At 45.6% G+C, this 8,153-nt stretch overlaps 1 protein-coding gene across 3 annotated transcripts in view; it reads left to right on the top strand.

Annotated features, from left to right (window-relative positions):
- The first annotated feature begins 7,289 nt into the window (after positions 1-7,289).
- The window catches only part of SLC26A4 (solute carrier family 26 member 4), a 29,352-nt gene continuing 28,488 nt past the window's right edge, over positions 7,290-8,153 (top strand). The window contains exon 1 of one of the 3 annotated variants that reach the window (XM_035126484.3): positions 7,290-7,546. The gene's annotated coding sequence lies outside the window, so the exon portion shown is untranslated. The remainder of the gene's footprint in view (positions 7,547-8,153) is intronic. The other 2 variants (XM_088676687.1, XM_060279388.2) reach the window with 2 other exon arrangements.

The raw sequence follows: 8,153 nt of genomic DNA, 5'->3' as shown, positions 1-8,153 counted from the left end.
ATCTGAGCTTGTTGGGGAGAATGTTGGTTGTGTAAGTAAATTTTGAGTTTTGGGTTTCTCTAGTTTCTTCAGCATACGAGAGAAAAGTGAAATCTGTTGCATTTGAGCCTGCTGATTCTCTCTTGAAACCTGCACCCAAATGTTTGCTGTTTCAATACCATTATGACGCACCCCAATAAGCTGATCTTGCAAATTCTGGGGACTGTACTGAACACCAAATTTTTATTGCAAAACTTAGTAAAGGCACTGCCAAGTTATGACAATACATTTGTTGAGTTCTTGCATTAAAGATCCTGCCTACTCTACGACCTGTAGTGGTGATATATTGCTGTGACAATATATATTTTCTGTGACAACTGCTACTCTGAAGGATGAGGATACAACCTGAGGATCTGTTCTCCCTCTCCCTCGCACAATGAAATTTGCCTACCACAGTGTTTTTATGTGCAATATTTGCAATCTCAACCAGTGGGAAATGCATTTGTTTGGGATTTTATGGAACTTCCATTTGTGCTAGCTCTTGTCCTGTCCCCACCAATTCCCCGTGCTACTCTTTGAAGTAATATGGAACAACGCAATCCCACTGTGCCTTGCACACCTGAAATCAGGGAAGCAGGGGATTATCTACAAGGTCTTGTCTGTGGGTGCAAATATTATTAATTATTTATACCCCGCCCATCTGGCTGGGTTTCCCCGGCCACTCTGGGCGGCTTCCAACAAGTAACAAAATACATTAAAATATCACAGATTAAAAACTTCCCTAAACAGGGCTGCCTTTAGGTGTTTTCTAAATGTCAGGTAGTTGTTTATCTCCTTGACCTCCGATGGGAGGGCGTTCCGCAGTGAGGGAACCGCCAGAAGGTCCTCAGCGCTGGATCTCAGTGTCTGGGCTGAACAATGGGGGTGGAGACGCACCTTCAGGTATACAGGACCGAGGCCGTTTAGGGCTTTAAAGGTCAGCACCAATTGTGTGAATTGTGCTCGGAAACGTACTGGGAGCCAATGTAGGTCTCTTAGGACTGGTGTTATGTGGTCTCGGCGGCCGCTCCCAGTCACCAGTCCAGCTGCTGCATTCTGGATTAATTGCAGTTTCCGGGTCACCTTCAAAGGTAGCCCCACATAGAGCGCATTGCAGTAGTACAAGCAGGAGATAACTAGAGCATGCACCACTCTGGTGAGACAGTGCGGGCAGGTAGGGTCTCAGCCTGCATACCAGATGGAGCTGGTAGACAGCCGCCCTGGACACAATTAACCTGTGCCTCCATGGACAGCTGTGAGTCCAAAATGACTCCCAGGCTGCGCACCTGGTCCTTCAAGGGCACAGTTATCTCATTCAGGACCAGGGAGTCTCCCACACCCGCCTCCCCCCTGCCCCTCAAAAACAGTACTTCTGTCTTGTCAGGATTCAACCTCAATCTGTTAGCCACCATCCATCCTCCAACCGCCTCCAGGCACTCACACAGGAAATTCACTGCCTTCACTGGTTCTGATTTAAAAGAGAGATAGAGTTGGGTGTCATCCGCATACTGATGAACACCCAGCCCAAAACCCCTGATGATCTCTCCCAGCAGCTTCATATAGATGTTAAAAAGCATGGGGGAGAGGACGGAACCCTGAGGCACCCCACAAGTGAGAGCCCAGGGGTCTGAACACTCATCCCCCACCACCACTTTCTGAACACGACCCAGGAAGAAGGAGCGGAACCACTGTATGACAGTCCCTCCAGCTCCCAACCCCTGTAGACGGTCCAGAATGATGTTATGGTCGATTGTATCAAAGGCCGCTGAGTGATCCAGCAGAACTAGGAAACAGCTCTCACCTTTGTCCCTAGCCCGCCGGAGATAATCAACCAGCACGACCAAGGCAGTTTCAGTCCCATGATGAGGCCTGAATCCTGATTGGAAGGGATCCAAATGGTCCGCATCCTCCAGGCGTGCCTGGAGTTGTTCAGCAACCACTCGCTCAATCACCTTGCCCAAGAATGGTAGATTTGAGACTGGGCGATAGTTGGCCATATTTGCTGGGTCTAAAGATGTTTTTTTAAGAAGCAGTATAATGACCGCCTCTTTCAGCGGGTCTGGGAATACTCCCTCATAGAGGGAAGCATTTACCACCCTGTAAAGCCCATCGCCCAGCCCTTCCCAGCTTGCTTTTATTACCCAGGATGGTCAAGGGTCAAGGAGACAGGTGGTCGGTTTCACTCATCCAAGAAGCCTGTCCACATCCTCGGAGGTAACAGATTGAAACTGATCCCATAAAACATGACTAGACAGGGCTCCAGCACTCTCCCGCCCCGGCCCTGCTCCCACGGTGGAGTCTACCTCCCTCCGAATCTGAGTGACTTTATCTGCAAAAAACTTTGCAAAAGCATTGCAGGAGATATTGGGGTCCCTACCAGGCCCCGATGACGAAGGTGGTATGGATAGATTGCGAACCACCTGGAACAGTCTCCTCCCGCTGTTTTCTGCAGATGCGATAGAAACGGCCACTTGGTAGGCTCAAAGTTGAGCTCTAGCCCGTGTCCGGTCTGATTCAGAATGAGTTTTCCGCCACCGGAACTGTTTCATCGCCCTCAGCTCTGCAGAAAACCACGGGGCTGTCCGGGCTCCATGCAATCGGAGAGGGCGCTTCGGAGCCAGTCAGTCAATAGCCCTTGTGGGCCACCAGGGAATCAGCTGAAAGGCCATCGACATGGGATAAAACATCCCATGAGTGGATCCACATCAATGAGTGGAGGCCAAGCAAACTGATATGATGGTCCCAGGCAAGAAGAGTGACCACAAACGCAAGATACTAGTCTATCCAAATACTTTGCCTTTAGCTGTTTTATTGTATGCACCATGGCACAGACTCCATTTAAGTTAACTGCAGCTGCACAAGTAATTCCAATAAATTTAAAGGGAAATGGCTTATAAAAAGTTCCTGGTCAATAGTTTTGCACATATATAATAGTTGCTCTACCATTCAGCTGTCCGTTGCAAAGGGATTGGTTTCTTTAAAAGTCAGTTTTTTCCTCCCAGTAGGGACATGAATTGCTGTACTGATATTTCCCTCTCTTATGGGGCCATCAGTAGTTATATCACATAAATACAATGGTTAAAAACCTCTCAGGAATTGTACAAAAATGTACAAACTGAGATGGATGTACACCAGAGGGATAGTTTACATGTGTGTGGCTGTAGTTTCTCTGGCTCAGCAGGAGTTCTTAAAACTTTACACGCAGTTCTTTTCTATTCACAGTTTACTTTTATTTTTAAATAAAAGCATTTCTATTCACAGTTGAAAAATGAGCCTTTTATCTTTTTCTGGTTTCCTTCATCTCTGGCCCTTTTAGGGAAGGGAGACCTCTATTCCTCACCTCCTCTGCCTCAGCCCCAAGACAGCAGCATGCCTAGGGGACGGGACAGATAAGGAGGCACTGGGTGGACTGTGCAACTGAGGACTACTGGTGGTCCTCAGTCTACTGTTTGAGAAATGCTGACATGTCTCCTGAAAAAGATATCTTCTGATGTTAGCAGCAGGTAATACAAAAGTTGGCTGTGGTGATGAATAGGTAGTAGCTTTCCTATCCACGTGAAGGACATCATACAAATGTGCCAGTAAACATAATAGTTGATCATGGAAAGTGCCTCACATATTTGAAACAAACAAAAAAACACAGCACCATAAACAATGGCAGAAAAACCTGAAAAGTCATAATGAAAAAAAACCAGACACTATTAGAAGAAGAGAAAAGAGAATGGCAAGCTAAGTTCGCTCTATTTTTTTAATACAGTAAGAAGAACCTGCTACTTAAAAAAACACAGAAAGTTTCACATAAGGTGTTGTGCATTGAAGTAATGAGTAAATTTTCTCATCTATAAATGATTTGTAGGATCTAATTTAGAATCAAATTATTATATATTTGTACACATGGAAGTATGTTGATATATTTGTCTATGTATCAGTTTATGTATGAACTGCACCAGTATGCAGCCAACACCCGGCTCTATTTCTCCATGTCAACCAAACTAATATAAACAAAAACAAAAAGAGAGAGAGGGAGAATAAGACAAAGTCCTCTTTCACAGGTATTTTTTAACTTGTCCCACACAGAGAAAGGTGAACCCTCCCAGCTCTCACCTGGGAGCTTCCCTTTCTCCCACCTTCCCACCCTGGGAGATCTTCCTTGTCTCTCACACAGGTTCCTTTATCGACTAACCATCACCTGTATGTTAACTCTTGAGTAGAGGACCATTCAAAATACAAAAGTCTGAAGCAGAAACAAAAACAGCAGAAGGAAGAAACAGAAAAGGAAAAGGCAAGAGAGCAAAGAAATAAGAACATTAAAGGAAATAATAAATGAATTAAAAGGAAAATAAATATTTAAAATGAGTAATATTTAGTACTCATGTAGATATAGTACTATCTGCCAGCTATATCTACAAAGATTATTCCAAATAGATGTTAAATCCAAAGTAGTTCCTCCCTCTGCTAGGTGATGTTTTTTCCAGTCTTCAAATCCGGGCATCTCAACTTCATTCATTTTTCCTTCCAAACAGAAAGTCCAAGAGAGGTTCTCCAGTTATTATAAACATTAACAGCAGTCTTCCTCCGGTCCAACATTACAACTTTACCTCCAATATTAAGAAACATGCTCTGTCCTTGATGTTGTTGCACTCCTCTGGAAGAAGCATGTGTGTAGCAAGGATTCTCCTGAATTCCACCTTGTCACCCAATAATTTTCAGTGACATAGAGTGCCTTTTCCTATCCGTAGCTGGTTTTCAAGCCACACCTGTTCCTAGACAGGGATAGCTTGGCCACAGTAATTCGTACTTGTGATAACTTCCCATTATTGTAATGTTCTGCATGTATATATTTATTACAACAAAACTCAAATTCCGTTACTTGTTTTGTATTGGGACAGTTCCTATCTATATTTACATTTTTCCACCTGGTTCAGCCAGCAGATTTGTTAATATACCATATAAGGAACAAATAAAATAAAGATGCAGAGGGTCCACTTATTTTCACTAATGGGGTCACGGCCAACTGAAGAAAAGCATTGACAACCCTGGGAAATTGCAAGAGCTGGGGAAATATTTCCATAAACAATTTTTGCAGGGGACTTTGTGAGTCCCTTTCAGCTAAGCATCTGTTAAGCATGCAACTGCGAAATGGCTCAACTTTGTGCACCACCTTCTATACTAATTGAGAATACTAGTTCAAGCACATGGAAGAATTGTCAAATTTGGGCTTTGAGTCAAAACTGGAAATGCTACCATAACAGCCCAACTGGAAATGCTACCATAACAGAAAATACACAGGAGTAGAAGTGGTGACTGTTTTGGGACCAAATGTAGGGTTGGGATTTTCCAGTTTCAAATGGCACAGTTCCAGTAACTACAATTTCTGCAATGAGGAAGCATGGCATCTCTTTGACACATAGTAAAATAGTAAGTGCAATGTGTGACTTACTTATCTATTGCTAACACATAAAACTGCTGATTTATACAATTGGTATCCACTTTTTCCTTTAGCAAAAGTCTAAGTAACTAGTAGCTATTATAGTTCCTGTTATCATATGCCTTGTATCAGGAAAAAGAGAAGGAAAAGGAGCCCGTGCACTCGAAGAAAAATATAAACAAACATGAGGACAAGGATGCAACAGCATACACAAAATATTGGTGTTTTGAAGGAAACAACCCCCTGATTCTCTCAGCATATTAATTAGGGTATGCATGCACCCCAGTTCCTTATTCCTTTCCATATACATTGGCAATTATTGGCACAAGGGCAGTAGGCTAGTATTTCTAGGGTGAAACTGAAGATTTTGGGCTGGGTGCTTTGCTAGGGGTTTTGTCATATATAAAGCACATCTGACGGTGCCAGTGTATAATGTGAAGCAGTTGAAAGCTTAATTTGAGGTGCTCCCTCAGTTCCTTGTCCCCCCCCCCATATATTGGCTATTACTGAATGGGGCAATATACTTGACCATGTCATGCACCCAAAGCAAAACTGGCATTGGGCCGGTTGTGATGCTAGGGTATCCCAAAGGCTACAATCTCCTCCTTGTTGCCTCCGTGATAGGAGCTGGCCCCAAAGTTTTTGTGGTGTGCCCCCTTCTCCTAGTTCCTTACTCAATTCTACATAGTCACTAGGGGTGCCACACTTGGCAGGTTGTTGGGCCAAAATGAAGTGGTGCAGTGATTTTCATAGAGGACTCCCTCCTAGTCTTGAGGGTGTCTGATTTGCGGTGGCTCAGAACTTAAGGTGGGGTGTGCACCCGCTTCTTAGTGGCAAAGCAGATTTTGAATTTTGACTGAAGATCATTATTCTGGACCTCAAAGGGGACATGAAGATACAGTGGTACCTCGGGTTAAGAACTTAATCCGTTCCAGAGATCCGTTCTTAACCTGAAGTACCACTTTAGCTAATGGGGCCTCTCGCTGCCGCCATGCCGCCAGAGCACGATTTCTGTTCTCATCCTAAAGCAAAGTTATTAACCCGAGGTACTATTTCTGGGTAGGCAGAGTTTGTAACCTGAAGCGTTTGTAACCTGAAGTGTTTGTAACCCGAGGTACCACTGTATATGGCACTACTAAGAGTATCTTGAGTTGTTCCTGAGCGCCATATTATGCCTGCTAAGGCCAGGGCCTTTATAGAATTAACAATTAGGTTCCTGCTTAAAACTCCCAATTCACTCACACTTTTTGTCAGGAGGTGATCCCAGGGGTGCCATGTTGAATAAAATATGGGGCCTTAGGTAATCCACATAATCAGTCACATGATGTGGCACACATATACCAATATCCATCAACTTTGGGGCCCCCGATCCCCTAAAAATCGGGGGGGGGGCAAAGGGACCTTGGCCCCTAGGAGTTGGCTCCTGTGGATCCAGCTATCAAAATGTATCAATCCGACCTAGTGATCTGTGATGTGTTTTGTTCTTGTTTTATGAATGCACCTTTGCTGTTGATTTTATGTTGTTTGGTGCCATGAATGATGTCCTTGTTTTTTAAAAACTTGGTGGCACAGCTTTTTTATTTTTGCAAATGAATGAATGAGTGATATGGGCCAGCCCAGAGCTTAACTTTGGAACGCATCAGGGGCAGAAAAAGTCATGTCCCTGAGACTTTTCCTTCAGCTCCACTTCAAAGGTTCATGGGGTTGAGAATGGGAAACAGGTAACGGGAGGCAAGGAGGGAGGGAGGCAACCTGTCACATCGGCTCTGTTTGCCTGTAAATAAAGGCTAAGCGGCTGAGGCTGGGCTGGCTGTATAAATGCTGCGGGCGGGTCCCACGCCTTGGCCAAAGCCGGGGCTCTGGGGGCGAGTGCAGGTGTGGAGGAGGAGAAGGAGGAGAAGGAGGTGCGCTCGCATATTTCTTTCAAAGGCAAGAAGAAGAAGGAGAAAGAGAAGGAGAAGGAGAAATTCTGTGGAGAAGCCTTCGGCGCTTCAGAACCCGGACAGCGGCGCTGCCTTGGCGCGCAAGGGCGGACTGAGGCGAAGAGGCAGCGACTTGTGGCGAGCGGTGGGAACCGAGCGCACGGGAGCAGCTGACGCGGTTAGCGCGGATTTGGCGGGATGCGAAGGGGAGCGAACAGAGCGCGCGGGGAGGAGGCCGAGGTGGTTTGCGGTTGGGCTACAACTCCCGTCATGACCAGCTAGCGAAAGCAGCGGTCAGGGATGATGGGAACTGTAGTCCCAAAGCAGCTGGAGACTCCAGTTAGGGGGAGATGGGTCTAGGCTAGACTCTAGCGCACGGAGCGGGAGCGAGGCCACAGGTTGACACCACGCAAGAAAGGGACCGGGGAGATGAAAGAAGGAAGGAAGGAAAGAAGGAAAGAAGGAAAGAAGGATCTGGGAGCTTACATCCTAAGTAGAAAAAGCAAAATATGCTTCCCCCCTGGCCCTTTCCTTAAAGGAAGAGGCGCCAGAATATCGTCAGAAGGGCTCACCCGTCAGAAGGGCTCACTCTCTCCATGTGGAGAAGTTGCTCAGACTGTTCTTTTTCCCCACACAGAGGTGCAGAATGTTCTGGCTTTTAGGAAAGAAAATAAAAAGAAGCAGAGGCCTTAGTGATCAGATTGAGTAGTTTTTTTTGGGGGGGGTGTCTTTTGGGGGGGTGTCAGAGGGCATTCAGAGCAAAAGAATCGGGCTCCCTTGACCAG

The sequence above is a fragment of the Zootoca vivipara genome, chromosome 9 (assembly GCF_965207765.1).
Source record: "Zootoca vivipara chromosome 9, rZooViv2.hap1.1, whole genome shotgun sequence".
NCBI lineage: Eukaryota > Metazoa > Chordata > Lepidosauria > Squamata > Lacertidae > Zootoca > Zootoca vivipara.
Note: the sequence above shows the minus strand (reverse complement) of the source record. Positions and strands in the feature narration are given on the sequence as shown.